This window comes from Atheta coriaria, unplaced genomic scaffold, assembly GCF_025399875.1.
Source record: "Atheta coriaria isolate IRGN ID8LTWV9N9 unplaced genomic scaffold, Caltech_Dcor_3.1 hic_scaffold_8_pilon, whole genome shotgun sequence".
NCBI classification, from domain to species: Eukaryota; Metazoa; Arthropoda; class Insecta; order Coleoptera; family Staphylinidae; genus Dalotia; species Dalotia coriaria.
Window position 1 is genome coordinate 1,987,776 of NW_027045450.1, and position 22,986 is coordinate 2,010,761.

The following is a 22,986-nucleotide window of genomic DNA, read 5'->3' on the forward strand; positions in this document are numbered from 1 at the left end:
AGATAATAAGATAAATATTAGTAGTTTTCAATTTGTGAACTCTAGATGATCCTGTGAGTGAGTTGACGATGACTGAGTAACTGTTTTTTTATGTTGAGGCAGCGATGAGTGGTCTTAAGCTTTTCAACGTGCAAAAACCGCATAAAAAGTAACTTTAAAGGTAAACCACTCTTACAACTCGTCGGCGACGCATCCAATAAGACCTCGATTGCCCAATAATTCTTTTTCTGCGGCTAACCAAATACAACAAATCTAATTTAGTCAGCGTAAAAGGTTCGAATTACATTTCAACCTTAGCGAAGACGCGAAGACGAAGATCTACGACTGGGTCTATTCAATACCAGTCGCTTTCTAGCGATGATTTCGCCAAGTGTCACATGCGGCAATAAACAACGCGTTTCGCAAATTTACATTATTATTGTCCCATTATACAGTTACTTATACAGTTCTTGGGAACGCGCGCGCGCGCGCACGCCAGTTGCATTGAATAGAAGAATGGAATGATACATTGTGCTGCTGCAGCGTATGCACTCACCGAAGTTTAGTGATTGTATTGGGTTTTATCATATGCGAACCATCGTCGTCGGTTGCGCGCGGTGTAAAAGTGGAACGCGGGCCGAAATTGCCTGGAAAGCGCTTTTCCCATTTTTGGTTTATGCGCCGCTGGAGTGACTTAAATGCTCCGCGAGAGTAACGGATTGATGCGACTAGGGATATAAAACAATTGGAAGGTCAAGATTCAAACGTTTATCAGGAAACACCGTTGTTTCCGTAGAGGCATGGACACCTACCAGCATTCCAACGCGTTCGGATGTAATATCTGCATGCAATTTTATAAATGTTCAACTTTGAAAGGTTGTCCAGGTCGTGTTTCTAACCTTAGAAAAAAAGAAAAAAGCGCGGAGGAATCCTCAACTCAATCACTATCAGACCAGAGATTCTCCCTTGAAATATTATTAATATTTACTTTAATATTTAACAACAAAAATAAAATCAATTTTTTTCTTTCAATTTGCAAATTTTTCATTCAAACCTTCATAAAAAGAAAATGATTACATATGGATTATTTATACAAATAGAATTGATTCTTCTTTAAATTAGCTTCCTAATTATATCTTGATCAATATTCAAAGACTTTTGAAACATTTGTTATAGCGCCTCAAAGTGAACAACTATAACAACATTTCATTCATATCATTGAATTTGCAAATTTTTCGTTCAAACCTTTATAAAAAGAAAATGGCTGAATATATATTGCTGATACAAATAGAATTGATTCTACTTTAAATTCGCTTCCAAATGATATCTCGATCAACATTCTGCGACTTTTGAATCGTTTGATATAACGCATCAAAGTAAGCAACAAAAACATTTCATTCTTTTCATAAAATTTGCAAATTTTTCATTTAAACCTTTATAAAAAGGAAATGGCTGAATATAAACTATTGACACAAATAGAACATTTTCTACTTTAAATTAGCTTCCTAATGATATCTCGATCAATATTCTACGACTTTTGAAACGTTTGTTATAGCGCCTCAAAGTTGTTCAACGTCTATGCGTTGCGCATATAATACGATTATGTATAACAGGATGCAATATCGATGTGTAATTGCACAAAATAGAAACTTCCAAATAGCTTTTGTCCTTTTAGGACGTAGTGGCAATAAAGTTGAACACATTTGTTGCCGATACAGAATACACCACTCGTAGCCGTATCTCTTTCATGTCCTGCAATGTTGCAACATCGTGTGGGCCGCCCATTCCGATCCGCCTATTCCCGATTCGAATTTGATATTGCAAATATCCTCTGCACGCACGACACCAACAACAACAAACTCTATTGCAGGCAAATCTAATTAATATGTTCTATAAAGTTGCATTGCATTAACTTTTCCATTCATCATTCTTCTTTGGTGCGAGAAGAAGAAAAAAACTAATATCAGTCGAGATGCGTTTGCGTCGCAGGTCCATATCCGCGTTGCATCGGATCGGGATTAGAAAGCATCAAAAGACAGGCGTAACGAACGAAGAAACATTAAATGCCCAGGCAAGAAGAACCTGGACGCCAACATAGTAAAGGCGTGATATAAATTCTTGTTAGATCCATTTTCTTTCACGGTCGCGTCGGTCATTCGCGTCTGTGGTCGCTTTTGATCTTTCGGTCATTTAAATCGTCTATAAATCTTCATCATCCCGCGTTCATCATTACGTGATGCGTCGCATTTAGAGACTTAACCGTTGACTTACGAGGTACGCACGCGCGGCTTGATGCACGAATGTACCGTTTGATTAAATTTCACAACTCCACTAAAAACCCGCTTGGGAAATGACGAAAAACAATTACAAACTATGTAATAAATTTCAAGGCTAAAAAAGGACATTAAATGCAGTTGAACTTGAATGTATGAGCTGCAGGTGAATTTAAAGCGTAATTCTGCAATTTTCTACGCTGGAAGGAGACTGTAATGGCATTAATGCAGGAAATATTGGATTAACTGCATCTTTTTTTGCGCAACAAATTAGTCTTATTAGTATGTGTCATTTCCTTTAAATTTACCAGTGACAAGAAAAGCAATTTACTTAGATTCAAATTGAATCAGGCAGTAAACCAATTTTACTTTTCCTTCAACTTTGCAGAAGAAATATAAAAAAATGTCATCAAATTTCTTGATTTTCTTCTTTAAGGAATATCATAGTTAATATTCTTCGTAATTTAATTTAAATTGCAGCTTTAATTGCGCTTTTACTAATGCAAAATAACTTTAGTCATAAATTAGTTTCTTTCTTCTTCAAATCTTCATAATTCAAAGACCGTATATGCGATTATTTATAATTCTATATAAATTTTAACTCCCTTACCATAGCTTTCCATTAATCCCATACATAATATTCTACAACTTCTAAATCAAAAGTTATGACAAAAAAAAAACAATATCATAATAAAAGCTTATAAAGCAATAAAAATATTCAACAATAAAATTTAACGACATTTTTATAACTTATTTATTACAGAAATGTTGTATCTTATTTAGTATCCATCTATATTTTTAGTTTCAGCTCCATTGGTTGTAGCTGCATGGTCGGAATAGACCATGACCTGTAAAAAATCCACGCGGGCCGCTGTGGATGCAGATCGCATCGCCGACGAATGCATCTCCGCCGTTATCGCTTGAAACCGTATACCGGAAACGCCATGGACCGCAATGCGGTGGATAAACGCTGCAAGAACATGCCAGCGATTTTACGTACGTAGGATACGTAGGTTGTGTTCTTGCAGTTGCATTTGAACGCAAAAATTCGCACATAACATAAATCTTAACCTTGAAATACTCGCAAATTTCATATTTTCATCCACAGAATTACAAATTATTATACTACCTAAGGTTAAGTCAAGTATACTTAAGTTTTTTGTGTCAAAATAGTAACAAGTGTAAAGCGTATCTCACACTTCTTGTTCCTCGTGGGTGTGCATTCAGTTAGACGCCATATCGGTGCACAATTTGAATGCGAACCTGTAAACCGAAGCCAGCAGGAAGCTAACTGCTAAAATGCTAACAAGTTGTTGTGCTGGTCGATTTCTATCGTACAAATCGACGATATTAACATTGACGAAGCTGTAAAATCGGAGTTTGCTGATTAAAAGCAATTTTGTTTCAATCGCTGTGCTGCACAGGTATCATTAGACCTCGTTGACGGTTTCCTGCTGAACGAATCTATTAATTTCCAAACACACTCACAGCGAAAAAAAGAAACTGACTGTCAGTACGACCGCTCCGGGATGATAAATACAGCGCTGCATTACAATGTATTATTACTAATTGCCGCTTGTACTAATAACTCGGTAATAATGGCGATTGGTAGATGCTGCTAATGAATTTCTCTTTCCGCGTGCGCGCGCGTCCGAGAAAGAAGAAAGCTGGTTGAAAACAGTTACGGGTATGATGAGTAGCGAGCCACTACCAAAACGAGTGCTACGCGTAATTTGTTAGTTGTTACTTCTTGTTACGGACGAGCCGACGATTAATAAACGTCCGCGGACAATGAACGAATGGAATTGGTACATGGTAATGAAAAGCTACGTCCGTACAACAGTTGCAAATGAATTTCGCCTTTGTTTATTAATTTATTTGGATAATTAGTTTTCGGGAAGCTGGAAAGCAATTACGTTATGATGATGTTACATTAGCAGTTACATTAGTGTACTAGCGGTATTTTTAAAAGTTGCAGTTAAAAATAAATTTAAAAAGTTTTTAAACATGAATTGGCATCTTTCCACAAAGATTTACTATTATTTGTTAATTTTAATCTCTGGTTTAGTTTCCGACAATTACCTACGACTAATTACGTTGCTTTCGCAATGGGTTAATGATTTTCACCGAGATCACATGGGGCGTCTTGTCATTCTACACCCGTGTGAGGAATTGCAATGTACTTACATCCGTTCATACACTGGAAAGTTTATTTTTCCAACAAAATTTTTGCTTTTCCACTTTTAATCGAACATAAAACAAGACACGATGTTTTTACGTCCGTGATGATATAAAAACTAATTGAAGATTTAACCGCAATATAAAAGAAAACTCCACATAAAATTCACGACAAAGAAAACTAAAAAACGAAGCGGAAAATAAACCATCCGGTCATACGAGTTGCTCGCCGCCGCTGTGCTCGGTAATTGTTTTGTCATTGTGTCATTAAAGCCAGGAGTGCGCCTTAGCCAAGCCCGTAACAAATCGAAGAAAAATGAAAACACACGCAACACAAACAATTTTATGACATTTTCTGTTTCCTCTGCAGGTCTACACCGCTACAGCGCATTGTTTGCAACATAAATCATTCGATTTCGATTCGGTGCTTTCACTTGACTGGCCACAGTTGCGCGTAGATTAATTAAAAAGATTATACATCCAAAAATAATTACACAAATTAAAAATTAATCTCAGATATTCTCGGAGTAAATTATATTTGTTTAAGCTGCTGCAACCGATGATTGTAAATTGTAACGTGATTTTTTTTGTTCGCTTCACGGTAAGGTCAGTGATTTGTGTTTTCTTTCGTGACCAAAACGCGGCCAGTTAATGACCACAATGCAAATGATATGTAATTAAGATTACGCAATCGGCCACAACTGCATGGCTGCAACATAGAAACGTTTCCAAATACATTCGCAAACGTAGAAAACGCACGCAAGATGTGTGCAAGCGATAAAAACAAATGCATGTACCTACAACAAGTGCACGAGCACGAGCCGTAGGAAATAAATGGAGCACTTGTCTTAATATGGCGCTGTCTTTGTTGTGGCGCAATCAGGTAACCAGAAATAACCATCGATGCAGAAATGTGAAATTATCCGAGTGGCTAACAGCGTTTAATGTTTGTGATCACGTTGTTGCCTGCCAATGATTTGATTTCATTATTAAATGTCAAAATAACCAGTGATTAATAATTCCACAGACGCACGTCGCGTTTCCGGCACTTTTCTCGCAGCGCGTGGCATTTGAAAATCGTTGAAAATGTGTGCAATTAAGCCACATATGGTTTAATCGAAAGATTAAAGTGCCATAAGCACAATATCTGGGCGAGATCATTTATCATTACGATTTTAAATTTAAAATAAATAAATTCACTAAACCCAGTTTAATAGTATCATTTACAACCGGAAAGTAATAATAATTATAAAATAATTTAAAACTTTTTGTGATTTCTTTAAAATTTTCCTTTCTTTCGCTTTCTTTCGAGGTTTTGCCTGCTCGCGGAAGCATAAAAACGCTGGGCCATTAACATTAAACACTAATCCAGGAAGTTATTCGTGTTTTTTTCGCGCTTGGTTTCACTCTCGCGTTTCCGACGCCGCTGCGCCGCGCCGCAAATACTCGCCTAGCAATAACTGCGAGGCATTTCGACATCGCAAAACTCGCAATTAAGCTATGCACACGCCTGGCCTGCAGAACTCGCGTGGAACTTGCCCGCGATCAGAATGCAGACTATTTCTTCGGGTCACTTCACTCGCAAGTGAATTTTTAAATTTAATCATAATTTTACTTACGTTTTACTCCACTTGATGTCGCCACAAATGCTCTGGTAGATGGCGCGACCGCTTAAATATGGCCGCAATGTCAAAATCTGAAAACAAACAACAAAACAACATATTTTATTCGAATCGAGATGATACAAAACTAATCATAAAACTAATGTACTTATATTGTTATAATAATAATGCTAGTATCCAATTACAGGTAAATGTAGTTCCTGAATTTGGAACAAGGCCTTAGTATTTATTTACTTTTCGTTTTATTTCGCTTATGTACCCTTTTATCTACGCTTCATTACATTTTATTTCCACTATTCTTTATTGTGTGCGCACTTTGCGAATTAAATCCACTCATGCGCCTGGGTTTTGTTTGGCGTTGCGTAAACATTCGCGAGTGAATGAGAAGTCGACAAATCGCATATCATCAATGGTCATATAAGGTCAAAACTATTTCAATGCGGCGAGCGCTGGCATTCATCCACTATTCATCGCTACTTTATAATGCAACACTCAAGAAAATTATATGGATTATGGTAGAATTTACCGAGTATAATTACAAACAACTATTTCTTTAGTTTTAGCTTCTGAAAGTGAAGAAATGTTACAAAATGTAAAAATTATTTTAAAAAATTTCATGTTTTTAAGCGAATTTATGATTTTTTTCTGGTTAGAATCAAAGTAGTGAGCAACACAATAAAAATACATGATATTGCGGTTAATTTGCAGTCTAAGCAGCTGAGATAGAATTTTAATTTTACCTTGAGCGATCCAAACACACATCGCGTTCGATTGCCGATCAGCATTCAACATACAACATTCGAGGCCTGCATTCTGCATTCCGCAACATTGCGACTATGTCCCAAGTGTATTAAACGCAATTAAGCATTAATTATGATATGTATGTGCAGCTACTACTATTTGTTGTGCATTTTCCGTGGCACGTGCGTCGCACGCGCAGGATTTGCACTTACATCAGATTGCACGCCATGTTGGATGTTGTTTACGACGCGATCTGCATATACGCAGTAAGTACGATGGCTTTTCCATAAAAAGCATTTTCCAACAAGTGTATTACGTAAGCTACAAAGACTAAAGACAACTATTAATTAATAACAGTCAAACCTTTAATAATTTAGTACTTATTTATTAACTGTGAGAAAAATGAAAATGTCTTATGCCTAAATTGCCATTAATTATCAATTTCGCAAATGTTTATTTTATTGCCGCTTGCTTAAACAATTGGTTGTAAACATACTTTAATGATTACTTAATAAATCGCTGAATTAGGAACGCGACTATTAAACAGGTGTCATTTCTATTTTGCAACACATCGCATACGATTACCATTAATCACATCCAGTCGCAATAAAAACCTGAATTTGATTGATGTGTTCAATGCGAACAATTTTGTGAAACTTACTCGCAGCTTAAGTAAGGTTAGGTTGAGCTTAACTTGAGCGGTTTTCTAATGGCTTCCATTACGCCGATTGCGCCTCAAAGCAGCTTAATTAAGTTCAGCAGAGTTTCATTCAGAGTAATGAAATAAAACGTACAAAAGATGTCGCAATCTGCGGGCGCTTAGCGGGCGGCCATCTTGGATTTGAGCTAAGCTGTGCATGAATAATAATAGCGGCGAGTCGTGGTCGGGCATGCCTAGCACACAATCGACGAAATTTACATAAATTTCGAATGAATACGAAATATGATTGAAACCTGTCAATCAGCTGCTAGCGCGCGTATTAAAACGCGTATTAAAATTTAGAATGTTGCATATCGAGGCAATGAGACCGTTTAATGTGGATATGCATACTAATAGCTGATTGAGCCAAAAGTGCTCTCATAAATATAGAAGTAGAAGGCAGGTAATTTTTGTTTTGTCGCTTAGCGGGACGAAAAAGTGAGTTGAACAACTTTTCACTTTAGGCATCGATGACATAATAGATTTATGACCAATCGGCACTATTTTTACATAAAAACAATAAAAATATTAAATTTTAAGTTAATACCCAAACTTTTCACCACCAGATGTCGCTGTACACGTGGGCGGAGCAAAAATAACAATTTTAAACACAATTCTTATGATAAATGTCCAAAAATTACATAATTTTAATACATCCATGTAAAATAAATGTAAATGAGTAATTTTCATGGCTGGTAAATGAAGAAATGACCAACAATTGGGTGGGTCCTGCCCGGGAGACCCGTTTAGACAGCAATCGCAGCGCGTCATCACGCTTACTACACACCAACACACAAAACCCAACATTGTGCCGAGCATGAACGGTTTTGAAAGTAAAACCTTGAATTCGCGGCCGCGAAGAGTGATTTCAACTCAACGGGCGTTAACTCCGAATTGAATGCGCGACGAGTACAGCAACCCGACGCGCAAAGAACTCGCAACACTACAACTCCATATTATCCATACATCCATCCGTGGCTTTATAGGTGTATATATAGCGTTGAGCTCTCCGGCTTGAAATCGTTTTTCTTCCGTTTTTTTTTGTTCTTGAGCTTGTGCTTTACATTTGCGTACGATACGCGAGCGCACTGAGAGCACTTATGCTTATCATCGGGCTATATCGTCATTGTGTTTCCTTTCCGCTCTCGCTGCCAAGGAAAAAAACGAAACCGAACCGAACCAAAGAGACTTAAGTTGACTTAAACTTAAATCACGATTCTATTCTATGTAGATTGGTTTAGGTTTGAATCTTTTCTTGTTTTGTTGAGTATTTTATTCTCGAGAATATACCTATATTTGACGTTGAATAGAGCCAAAAAATCGAAATAATGAGTATTTTTGTATTTTTTGCTCCGCCCACGACGGCAACGACCTCTGGTAGTGAAAACATATGTAGGGCGGAGCTTAGCGCAGTGTAAAGCAATATTTTTCCGTTATTTACATTGTTTGAATCAAAATGTGAAATCAAACAGTTTGTACACGTCTTTAATTTTTATGCGGCGTTCTTGGTATTGTGTATAACACGTGTTTATTTTACACGTGTTGAATGCTAAGTATCTAAGGTTGCAACCATCATTAAGTCTTATAGTAAATTTTTGAAAATAGTGAATGCTCGAGTAAGGACAAACATTCAAATTACAATTGCGAAATACCAAAAGTAAGCAACAAAAATACCAAAACAGTGATTATCACACAGCTGAAATCATGAAGCGTGTAATCGGGCAGCGCCAAGACCCCGCAGGCGCATAAATAAGATTTAATAACTCTCGAACTCAAAGACATTCATTCGAAATTCAAATGTTTACCTTCGTTGCTCAAAATCAATTATATTACAACGCAATTATACGCTATTATTCTCCTTTTGTTTGCTGGCTGCGTGTGCTCGTAAAACAAAACGAATAATTCAAACAAATCGCTATCGCTCGCTCCCTAGCCGTTGATTTAAGATTGCGGAGAGAAGAGAAGAGAAAAATGCGCGCGCGCGCTGATGTCGTAACGCGTGCGCTTTCAAAGAGCAGAGCAAACATTTAAGAAGGACCAAGAGACCGAAGGCGCTGCCACGACCAACACTGAAATTTATTCGAGACAAGCGCGCCAATTGCGCGCCTGCGCGACTTTCGATTGCGCTTTATTGGCTTTACATGCTCAATTGCATCGGCGCGCGATTGATTCGTCGGCTGCGCTGTGCTCTGATTATTCGTAGCGCGTTCAGAATTTATTTCGACTGCAGTAAGATTAATGATATTTACAATTGGTAATTGCGATTATGAAATATCACACAAAAACAACATAAATCTCAACAAAAACACATTTTTGCTCCGCCCATTTAAACATGGCGGACTAAAACTTACGTGGGCGGAGCAAAAATAGCAAAAAATAATTATATACATAATAAAACATCAAAATATTAAAAATTTACAGACTAAAGTACAAAATATGAAAAATAAGATCATTTTCTAGGCTTGGTGACAAGTGCAAAACGACGCATGCAAATCAAACTCATTGTATATCAATATTTATGCGACATTTACCTGCAACTTGCAACACAACACGCTCACGAGATAATAAACCAGTAGTACCAGTACGAATACGAGTTATAGATCATATTTTACATTCGCCACAAATGGATATGTAACGCTCGCGCGCTAGGTTAACCCTGACACCACATATGCAACCAAACACACAACAAACAAACAACAACGCAACAAACCAACGCTACTCATAGCACCATACTATCCAGGGTTAAGAATATTAATGTTGGCGTGGCACGCGGAAAAATCGCTTCCCACCATAGACATCCAACATGCTGCATAACAAAATTACACCTGCCTCTAAATCTCTCACCAGGCGAAGGAGACGAAGAAGATGCTAGATGCGCCCCGTCGGCGAATAATTTATATTAATTATGCAAATGCGGCGTGCAAGTTACACGCATGTTGATTGGAAGCTGCGATTGCGTGCACGACGCACAACTTCTTCACGAAGGCGGCGGAATAAAAAAAATGCATATAGTAATATGTGTACGAAATTGAAAACTTGTACGATCGACACGGTGGACAGGCCAATGACTCAGGAAATCTGTATCTTAGTCGTGTACATATATTACCAGCATCGGTTTTTTAGTGTTTTTCTTTAAACTGGTGTAATATCCATGGAAAAACCTCCGGTTGGGTTGTAAAGAACTTGTTTCGATGACTTCTGCACACGTTGCCCATCTACCTTTTATGGCGCATGCGCAATATAATTGCAAATGATCTCGTGAATCATGAACCGAGGCAAATCTAATTTTATGATGACGCGCGCTCGCTTTAAAACTAGTTTCGGCCATTTCCGGTGTTAGCATTTTTATACTCAGCACATTTACTAGAATTTTATAACCTGTTTTGAGTCATCTGGTGGATAAATACGGTACTAAAAAATAGGCGGAGCAAATTTGCACTTTAGTGACTTAAAACAAGTTAAAACTAATTTTTATTTCTGGTTTGACTCAGACTTGACGACGCCAATGATGATATAAAAAACTTCTCGCGCCTGATTCAGAAGTTGACCTTAAACTCTGATGAATATAATTGCTCCGTCAATAACTAGCGCATATTATGCGTACATTCCAATTCCAACGCGATAATTATTATACTCAGATATCTACTACGCCGCGCTGCTGACTTTGAACGATATAATTATTTAGTTCCATACGCTACAAACAAATATTTTTCATTCAGCGATTCAACAATCAGTGGAATTATTGATGATTGCCATGATGAATCGTAAATGATCGTACAGAGCTGAGTAATACATTGCCGAGCGGTGATGTTGAATACACAACTTGCAATAATTATGCATCGAGTCATCTAGTAAGCAATTATCGACAATATTTCATTCATTTCATTTATCATTTACGATATATCAGCGAATTTTATTGTTAATCTTGCAAAATAGTAAATTAGATAAGAAAAAATGCAATTTTGCTCCGCCCATTAAAACATGGCGGCTGAAATGGTAGGGGCGGAGCTTAAGATGCGTAAAAATGTAGAAAAATTGTTTCAGTTAAGTGTTTTCTGAGTTTATGTGGTGTGGACGCCTAGAAAACCATAAAAACGATGAAAAATGTAAAGAACTGTAAGTGCAGCCACATTGATAGCCACAGTTTCACACTCACTTAGACCTGCCGCTCATCTCGCGTAATCTCCGAGCATCTACAGTTTTACACATCCAGCGTGTTAATGATTGCTGACTGATTGGATAAATACGCGACGCGCTAACATTTCCATTCGTCGATTGCACGAAACACTTAAACTGTAAATTCATTACAACGTCTCTCTAAATATACACCGCGCCGAGATGATTCGAAAATTAAATTATATTTCAGTACGCCGAGATGCATTTTGGTCAATTCAATAAACTGTGAATGAATTTACTGTAGTCGTAAATAAATTTTTGAATTTTTGAAATATTTTGGGTTGTGTGGTACGAGCACATCTGGAGAACATCTTGTTGAAAAACAAGACGACACACGCTTCGCCTAAAATGCCTGAAATGTCTGAAATGACTTAAATTAAGTGGATGAATGTTCTATTTTAATTTTCGACACGACTCGAGAGGCTAAAAGGTCGTTAAAGGAGATTTGTTGCCGCAAAATCAGTATTAATTAGTCAAGCGCCAAAATAGTCTTAAGTTGACACTATCGCAAATCTAAATTTTAAGTAACAACAAATGATTGACGTATAATAATATTTTGAGCTTGTTTTTTAAAGATTCAACGCTGATTGTGTACAAATTACATATGCGACGCTTTTTGCATACGTAGAGCTTCATATTACGCTTCACTTAATATGCTGAGTAGCACGCGCATGCGCACCGTCAACAAGTACTCACATAGCAACTTAAAGATCTGTCAATCGACGACGGTCGTGTGTTAGCATTTTGCATGCGATTGAATTTCAAACAGCTAACAGTAAAAGGCAGTTGCCTAAACAAGCCTGCGCCTGCGCAAAAAACCGTAGCACTAGCGCGCAAACGAGGTTATGCATGCAGTATGCGCATAAATACCGGCGCAGCTATCACTCCACTCGCATATTCAAGATGAATCTAGATACGCGCTGGAAAAAGCGAAGGAAAAAGCTCCAGCGACAGGTTGCTTGTACGAGCAGGCACAACCTGTCGATGTAAGCACACTTACAGCCAACCGCATTGACCGTATTCATTACGCAATAAATTCTAGGTACGTGCACTTGCTTAAACAGGAAAACTGAACGCATCGCAATGTCCAACATGCTTCAAACGGCGTCACAACCGGTAAATTTTCCAGCGAATTGCCATTTTTTGCGCAAATATTATATTTGTTTTATTAATAACACGAGCAAAATATTTGCCAAGCCGCCAAAGATGAAAGACTTCAATATTTATTCAACAGAATATTTGCAGCAATAATATTTAACTATTGTGGTTGAATTTAAAAACTCACAGGTAAAAATTATTACAATGAATCATTAAGGTGACAAATTTGTTGCGACGACAGGAACTGATTATGTAGGTACTATAAATATTATCATTATTCATTACATAATAACGTGGTTATTATATAAATATATAAAATAAATTATGATTGAAGTTTCCTGTGCGATAATTTCAAAAATTTTAACTTATTTTGCTTCCTGTTGACACCAATGATGAAAAAATGACTAAGTTTGAGTATTTCAGGGTTAAGTATGTTGCGCATGCGCGGTGTAGGGTTTCTTATTAAAGCAGTGAAAGGATAACGTACGACCACGACATGCGAGCGAACATGCACCGCATGAATGCTGTACGCGCATCCGACTTAAGTATAGGCTGAACTTACGTTGTGTATGTACTCGACGCAGCCGTACGTAATGGTTATTGCCTGTTGCGGCGCGCGCGCGCTTCTTCTTACCTGCAAAACAAAGTTAAAAATCATTTAGTACATTATAGGAAATATTAATGCGTCTTATAAAACCGTAATATCTATTACATTATCACGTATCCGCTCTGTAAAATATTCCACACCGGATAATTTACTATTGGTGCATAATAATATGTCTATTATTCCCTCAAAAGTCCATTACGTGCGCAAATTAGATTATAACCCGGCCACTTTGGCGAATTGATAGCTGTTGATAAGGTTATTGCACCACATGCGCTGTCTGCGTGCGTCGTCCGCACTCGTTTAAATAAATTAAGCCTTCCTTTCCTTGGTAAACACGTTTCGAGTGACGAAACGTCTTCAAAATTAAGATTTAAGTGACTCCGGTCTCCGTGCTTCATTGTTAATTATACCAAAACGCGTGTTTACCATTGTTACATCTTGCCTGCGATAATTAATGTTATTAGTTAATTGCATTGCTTCATAATTGGACGCGCAGTTAACATAAATTATCTGTGCTTTGTTATGGAAGCCCGCTATTTTCTTAATTTGTGTCTCCGCTGAACTTTAAATCTGTAGAAAAACTAAAAGTTTAATTTCGCAAAGGTAAGCAAGGAGTGTGTTACTTTTTTCGAGCTGGAAACTGAAGTAATTGCACGCATTGAACTCGTTGTAGTTATTAATTGCGTTCTTGAGTTTTTAGCCAGCAAATGAGAGTTGTTTCTTCAATGCGTGCGAATGAAGAAAAAGTAAAACGAGTTCATCCAAAGAGGGCATGCATGTATGCAGCCAACATTCGAGGAATGAGAATAAGAGCAATACGCAGGAAGTAATAAAAAGTTGCTTCAAGTAAAATGCAGTTTTGGTTTAAAATTTTGATTTTTAAACACGATTTACCGAACTTCTACTAAACCAAAATAAAAAATTTAAAGAAATTCTTAAAGAGGAGACTTGTATTTACAACATATCAAAAAATCAATCAAAAATATTCATAAATAAAATTTGAAAATTCGAAATTTTTCCCATTTTTTGCGTCATTGTTACAACTTAAATTGCCTATAACTTTTAAATTAATGAATATTTCTGTTTGATTTTCCTTATACGGATAACAACCACGATGATAAACATGTGTGCAAATTTTAAACAAAATCAACTCGCTAGATTCCGAGAAATCTGCAATCAAAATTTAATTTTGTTGGTATTTCTTGCATTAGCATAGCCCAGTTAATAGAAACCTCGCTGGCGATACAAACCTGCAGATTGTTGCTGGTTGCTAATTGTATGCATTATTAATATTCAGCGTGTTGCTATATAAATTGGCTCGGCTGCACCTATGCAGCGCCCCGGAGTAATATCGACGCCTGATAACCAGCGCTCCACGCGTAGCGCAGGGCAACAAACCGCGACCGAAAGCACGCGCGACATTATTTAATCGCCGCGATTCATAAATCAACGTTGCGCTCGTTTTAATCTATTCGTATCTGTGCGCTAGCTGCAACGGACAATTATTTATCTTGTCAAACATGTGCTATCGGCGCTAAAAAACGCACAAATGCACAAAATGCAAAGTTTCACTTTGCAAAACTTGACACAAAAAAATATGACCTGCACGTAATAAGAGTAATAATAATGAAATTTAATATAGAATACTCCCCAGAGAGGAAGAAACTTTCTGATGTGATGTGATGTGTTGTGAAGAATATTGTGGTGTTGTTAGCTTTCATTTTCGTTTTAGACTTTATCGCATGCCCGTTTTCATTATTGTTTGCACTGCACGAAGGGAGCTTTCGCTAATAATGGCGATGGCAATGGCCCAGACGGCACATCGAACTTCACCCTCTAAATCGACACGTGAGGGTCCCGTCGGGGCGTTGCACCCCTATGTGTTTGTCCATATGCTTAGGGTCTGCAGCATGATGAACGGGTGGTCATGGAACTTTAATATTTTGAGTGGCGTGCAATATTCGTCAAAGTTATTGAATTATATTGGTGTAGAGTTTCTCTCACATGCTGCACAATGGCTGCATTCATAATTATCGCAAATATATTGATATCCATGCAAATATTTGTATCTCCCACACTTTGAGCGAATTTATCATCAAAATTTTCGATATTTTAAAAATTTCTATATATGTAAATTGTGTATATCAATAAAATACATCACTGTACAAAATTTCACATCAATGTCTCTGATGGTTTTCGAAAAAATCACAAAAAACGCATAATTTTCTATAATTTTACAGAGTAGTTACTTTTCTACAAACAAAATAATTTAGATATGCGTGTGTGTGATAGTGTGTCATTACTGACAACCAATCCACAATGTCCCCCAAGGGGACAGGGTTCTTAACAAATGCCACGCGCGACGCCCGAGTCTCTAAACTGCATTAAACCGCTTGCACAGGCATCGCTTTCCAATTTTCTGCATTTATTGCAAATCGCTATTCCATAAGGAGTATAAGGACGTAGGTACTGCGGCAGTGGTCATGTACAGCATAAATAAACGTACACTGCAGTGTGTCGCTTTTTATTTCCACGACACACCAAACAGTTTTACTTTGCGTTCGCGTGCAAGGGATCGATTTAAATATCCCCGTGGCACGCAACCAACCCACTTGCTAGCAAAAACTACACACACAACTTGGTAACAAGCGAATATACGAGCGAATGTTTCGCGGATAAAAAATAAAGTAACTAAAGGACTAGTAACAGATTTATGACTGGAGGAAATTATTGGAAAGTAAAAAATGAATTTAATGCGTTTTCGATTTGTGGGAGAAGAAAATCAAGTGAATTATGTTGAAGGTGACTTTGGTTCATGTCTCCTTGAAGCTTTATTTGTCCTCCACCAAGTGTGGGCTTGGTGTCCGCCGGAGGATGCCACGAGTTCGGGTTAATTCTTGATATTCCCGAGACATGCGAGCCGCAAGTGAAACACGCAATCTTTGCATCCATGGATAATTCATTTACGAAATGAAAACTTTGATTTAATTATTTTTTAAATGTTCACCTCTGCGCCAAGGTGAAACAATATTTAAAGAAATCAAAGCACGTGCTGCTCCATTGTGTACATAAGTATATTGTATGGTAAGATGGTTGGATGGTTGGCTAAACGTGGCGCGAGTCGGGTCTCTCAGAGGGCTATAATTTAAAAAGTCGTGAGCGCCGCAGAACGCAGAACAACGACCGGCGAAAAATCGCGCGATCCGCTATCGATACTCGTATATTGGCACTGCAACTACAACACCAGCAACTAAAACATTTTTTCGCGCGTCCGAATATTCCATTGTACGCATATTATTATAGATAATATTATGGCAGATGCTCAAGCGGAATATGAAGCAGAAAACAAAAGATCTCAAACAATAGAAGATCAAAACACGGAAATAAATGTTTTTTTCGTTGTGATTTTGATCAAATAAATATCAATTTAAATCAATCGATTGAAATAAACTGAATCGAATGATTATTAATTAGAGTATTAATGAAACCAGTTGCTTGCATGCTGGTAGCCACTCATAAAAAGCTGAAAATTGAGAGCAGACCATAAACAAATCACGCCTCGCTCACAACGTCGTCTTCTATACTTCAATTATCACGCGAATCTATTTTATAAACAAAATGATATGTATATACACAAACCAGGCGAAAATAAACGTTGAATCTGGAGCGCAGCGATCAACTTTCTTCCTGCGCGTGTGTTCTAAGAAATCTCGGCTTAACTAAACATTGGAAAGTTGTTAATTTCCTCTTCAAAAAGCACCAAACGCAGAAAATTTCCAACACCAAAAATAGACTTCAAAATAAACCCAAAGATGAAAGTTGGAACAATGCTCATTGTGCGAAATTTCCCGATTGGTTTTATTCCTAAATATAACCACTAAGAATATGTGATTGACGCAGGCACCGCGCACGGTTCTAATTCTGGCCTTGCGAGTCTTAATGAAAACAGAAATCAAATTACGTTGGTTGGAAATAACGGCGCGACGTTCGTTGCGACGTGCATTATGTGTAGGCAAATAAACCGTAAATTTCACATCTACTGTGTTTCTTCGTCGAGTGCTATAAATTTAGAACAACGCACTTGGCCGTTGTGCTGTGTGTTGGTCGGTTCGTAAAGTATCTCGCGCAGGACATGTAGAGAGAGCTTTTGACGCATTGCTTGCAGACGCACTCGTCGTCACCGCCGCCTGCAGCGAGCGCGGATTTAAATTTAAATAAACCAACGATATTAATAAAACGTTTATGGCACCTTTGGGTCTTTGCTTGTTTCCAAAACAATCACATCGAGAAATTTTCATTGAAATATACACATTCAATCAAAAGTTATGAGCGATTTAAAAATATACCGGTATTTTTATCGGTTATTCTTAAAAAAAAATGTGTTCCGCCATAGGATTTTGAATTTTCTTCTGCGGAAATCGATACATTTTGAGTTCATTTATAAGTAATGAAATTTTCGTCAAAATTTACACAGCCGATTAAAAGTTATGAGCGATCTTAAAAAATACCGGTATTTTTACCGGTTGTAATTTAAAAATATTTTCCACAAAACTATTTTTTTATGTTTGCTTGATACAAAAACAATCACAGTAAAATTTTCATCCAAATTTACACACTCAATCCAAAGTTATGGCTAATTTTCAAAAATACCGGTATTTATACCGGTTATTATTTAAAAAAATATTTTCCACCGTAGTATTTTGACTATTCCTGAACGGAAATGCCTACATTTTGATTTTAATTAAACTGTACCCAACATAGCGTGCCAAAAATTCTTGAATTTATAAATAAACTAAAGTCCATCCGTCTGGCGATCTGTCTGGATCTGGTGAGTTGCACTCAACGTTCTAAACTAAAGTAAACGTTAACCTACTTCCATCAGGTCCCAACTGAGCGGTACATTAATTTTTAAATTTTTAATTGCCCCAAACCAGCTAACAGTACCTACGTTTAACAGTAACCCGGGAATTATTTCATTACATTGACGATGACTCCAACGAAACACCATAAAAGTAGTCCATGGTGTAGCATCCCACGTGCATCGTTAGAATACTCCTATCATGGATGACATTTACCTTATGCATCATCAAGTCAACAATGAAGAGTAAACGAAGGCGAAAACACTCCCGATGTTTGTGACTTTTAAATTTCATCTCATCTCTTCTCCGTTTAGATTCAGATTGAAATGATTTCCAAGTATAAGGATGTGATTGTTACAGGTTTATATAGATCTTGAGATTACTATAGTCGATGAAGATGAACTTAGCCTACGGCAAGTTACATCATACTACATATATAAGTAGTACCTGTACAATTGTTACTACATAGTGACTTAACTTAAGTCTTGTAACTTATGACTGCTCCCAGTAATAGTAATATTTATAAAAGTCAACTATACACAATTAATACACGTTTATCGACTTTCCCTAATTCGTTATTTATTATGTCCCATTACCAAAGCACTAATTTTCGAAAGTTTACCAAAGCAGTTTCATGGGCGTGCACAATTTACACAGGTAGTTTTTTTCGAACAAAAATTAATGAGTTAAATTAGTCGAACATAAATAAACACCGTGGAAATTTTCAAAGTTGACGGCATTGTTGACTCGTAAATACAAAATTAATGTTTAACGTGTTTAGTTGGTGTGTTTACTATGTTTACTATAAGTTGTCTGTTGTTGTGTGTTGCTTTATTTGTCTAAGCACTTACTAAGCACTCCCTGATGAGAAGCTGCGTGTAATAAAAGAGTTGAAGAAAAAAGTCGGTCGCAGCTGGAGATTTGTTAATTTCGATAATTTTGGGTTGGACCTCCAAAGAGATCCACACACTCACCGTCATTATTATGACAGACTAATATAGCACACGCTTAAAGAGGAAGCATTGTAGTACGAGTACAGTAAACGTAATGCAGTTAACCGTTGATTCTCAGTCTCTCAGTACGAAAATGGACAAATGAGCGAAATTAAAATAAATCGCAGTGGAAGCGCTCTGTTGGGCTATTTCTAAAATTCTTAACGCACGAACGCTATATATTATTCTTAAATGGGTGATTTAGTGAATGTTCTATGCATCTAAACACCTTCGCAATTTATTTTCAGGTTAATTTGATATTTTGTGCTTTCATTGTTGTCCAAATAAGAAAAATGAAAATAATTCACTTTTTGACGTAAAAAAATACCGGTATTTTTAAATTTCTTAATAAAAACCATTTTAATTCAGTTTTATACTATTTCACTTAATTTATATAAAATATTTGACATGAAGAGCATTATATGAAAATTTCACTGAAAACAAAACAACCAATCAAAAGTTATAATGAACTTTAAAAAATACCGGTATCATTTGCATCTTAAACACCGTCTAACCAGTTTTCCTATAATCCCATCAATGAATGACTCAAATCTTCTATTTAATATTGACAATATTCATTACATATTATTATAAATTCTCTGAAAAGCACTCACGTTGAGCACACAATAAAATTGTTAGCATTAGCAAACAATTTGAAGCATGAATTCCACCAAGCGACTAAACATATCAAACGTTTATTTAACTATTTCGTTTGTTTATTGTATTCATATTCAGTGCGCAAGTATTCTTCGCGTCCATTCACGACTATTTTTTGCTTCCGCCATTGACCATTCACGTTATTAAAAGTACAGTTGAAGAACAAACACGATGACTACACAAACAAGCCAACAGAAGACCGAAAACGATAATTGCATGGCACCGTATTATCTAATATTATTTTATATTGCTGTAAAAGGTGCGACTTAATTACGCTACGCGTAATTAAATCAAATCGTAAATTAGTCTTTTTGGGTGGACTAACAAATACCTATGAAAACAATTCGTGAAATTTTCTTCATTTAAGCGACGAAATTTTCTTTGGTAATTTCACATTAAACAAGCATATATAGCATGTATACCGTTGCATTCGACATATATTCATTATTTATTATTATATCCCGAGGCTGTGGTAAAGCAGCAAGAAAGTCTTTCGTTTCAGGCTTCCGTTATTCGAACACGCTTTTATAAGTCGGTTGCAGTCGCAGCCGCAGCGCAAATCGTCACTTCACATCACGACTCAAGACTCAAGACTTTCATGCACAAATTAAAGATTAGCATTCAAGGGTTAACACTAAAAAATCACCAGACTGTACCTTGTTGCATATAGGTACAAACATTTTTCACCTCCATACAAACAACAATCGGTTAACACTTGAGACTTAACACACTTTGAGTTAAAGCTAACAGTGAAGTTTCCATTGATGCATTTTCCTGTCTCTGGTGTGTTTATTGGTGATGTGAATTATGTAATGATTGTCCGCGCGCGTTCGGTCCTTTCTCCTGCGAGTGCTGGCTGGCGAAAACGGTACTTACGAGCGTGCCAGATGCAATAAATCAGTGATCGTTTTATGAGCGTTGCGTCTAATCGCCGAAACGCAAGCAACTGCGATATGTAGATCTGGCAAGCGCGAATCAAACAACCGTTATCTGTTATGCATGAGTCCAATGGGTTTTCGAAAGTTATTACGAAACACCCTCTATAATAGGAAGATACATGGAGTGCAACAGGTGCTAATGCACTTTACCAATACTCAAATATAAATTTATATTGTTTTGGGCTTAAAAAAGAAATTTTTTTCAAAAAAATTTAAAATTTTGGTTAAATGTTTGTTAAAACCGTTTCACAATAAACAAAACATGATTTTTGTTTGGTAATCGGTGGGTACTTAAATATTTTCCAATCCAAAATGCCAAAAATCCAATTGTTTTTGGTATTTTGCGATCATGCAAATCTGAAATTGACCTCACAAATCATAAACTTTTGAAATTACGACATGATTCCAATCAGACTAGACAATATTTACGTATTATATTTGGTCAGCGATGGCATAATACACAACAAACAAGTAGCCGCTGATAGCGCGCTTCCCGAATGCAACATAATAGGCAAATAGACGAATGTGGGCGAGATCGACACCGCGCGCCACATCAACAGCATCCCAACATTCTCAACACACAATTGAAATTGAAATGTCAAATTATCTCGTTGCATTAACGCAATGAAATCGAATTAACGACAATTGGGACGCTAGTGTAGGCAGTAGTTGCATTACTCACAATACCCAACTAGAGCATCATTTCGAACATATCCAGTGATAAGATATTGCAGGAATGTTATTTAGAGGTCTTCCGCACTGAATTGTTTATCAACAAACGTCGAATATGATAAAATGAATAAAATACGTAAAAATGTACCTTATAATTCTCTATTCGTGGTCTTGTCTTGTTTCTAGTGTGTGATCCGGTCCTTGCACCGAATCCACAGGTGCAACGATCAACCAACAACCAACATATAGAAGTATACACACACGTACGCGCACACTATCTCAAAGGACGCCAAACGAGTCTCAGTTCTTCGCGTCTCTCCTCTCTTAAGTCGGCTTAAGATCTCGAGCACACACACTACACTTTGATTATAAGTTAAAAGTGTATTCTATCCAGTTATAAGTATTGTTTCTCGTACAGCACCACAATTATACGCACTATTATTTATAAAATTGTTTAGATCAGTTATAAATGGTAAAATTTTACGCGGGATTGCTTTTAAGTCTGTTTGGAAGGCACGTAAATATAGCAAGGCACGTTTCGAACGCGGTTACGTACGTCCCGCAGCACGGACGGTCGACGAATGGGCGATTGTGGACGAATGGCAACGAGGCGTAGTTGGCGTCCAGTGAGACTCGTGCGACGTCGTGTTTCATCGACGTAAACACGCTGCGCGCAACAACATTACAGGACGCAAACTCAAACGCACGTTTGACTTAACTTGAGACCAGTTCTTCACAACCCCAAGAGTTCTTTAAAATTTTAAATATTTACGTAATAACCAGTGCAAAACAATGTATGGATCTGTTTCGACTGAGATTTATAGTATTTTTATGATATTTTTTCTTGTGAGGGGTAAATTTCTACGCAGTATGTTTGTGTGGTGTTGTGGACGAGTCCACAGCCGTAAAACCCTCCGCACGGCAGGTTTCACGTTGCCAGTCTTGTATGTTAAACGTTAAGCCGAAGACATCGTGGTCTCATGGTCATGAAGAGCGAGCTACCTGGGCTACCTGGTACGCGCCACCGCTCTTCCTTCAATGTCTTCTACTACACTTCTACTACGAACGGCTCTACCTGTTTGGAAATTTATTCTTTTACCTCTGCTACGCAAGCAGCACGCACTCACGGGCGACAAAAGCAGTGCGTTGTGCGTGCTGTGGAACACAGGAAGAACCAAAATCGAAAATATTTTTGACTTTGTTTCGGTTTTACGATGGGAAGTTGTATTTTTTCTTCGAGTGGAAGAAAGATGCGAGATAAGTTATTGTTTGGCTGTGTTTACAGGGTAAAAGGGCATTGGGAACACCCAAAAATCATGAGTTCGTGTGTAAACACAGCGTGGAAGGTTCAAAATCATGAGAAAAATACCCAGTGCGAATAAAAATGGTAACATGTAACAAAAAGCAGGTTTTTCGATATTTTTAAAGAAAAGAAAAAAGAAAATATTAAGATATCATGCACATGTTATAGATGTTGGCATACAATTAAATCTC

General features: G+C 37.2%; 1 protein-coding gene across 2 annotated transcripts in view; it reads right to left on the bottom strand.

Moving 5' to 3' along the window:
• LOC135797023 (semaphorin-1A-like) overlaps window positions 1–22,070 on the bottom strand; it is a 31,238-nt gene extending 9,168 nt beyond the window's left edge. For both annotated transcript variants that reach the window (XM_065309183.1, XM_065309182.1), the window contains exons 1-2: window positions 21,641–22,070; window positions 6,050–6,126 (exon numbers count right to left, since the gene is read on the bottom strand). The gene's annotated coding sequence lies outside the window, so the exon portion shown is untranslated. The remainder of the gene's footprint in view (window positions 1–6,049; window positions 6,127–21,640) is intronic.
• Between the last annotated feature and the right edge of the window lie 916 nt (window positions 22,071–22,986).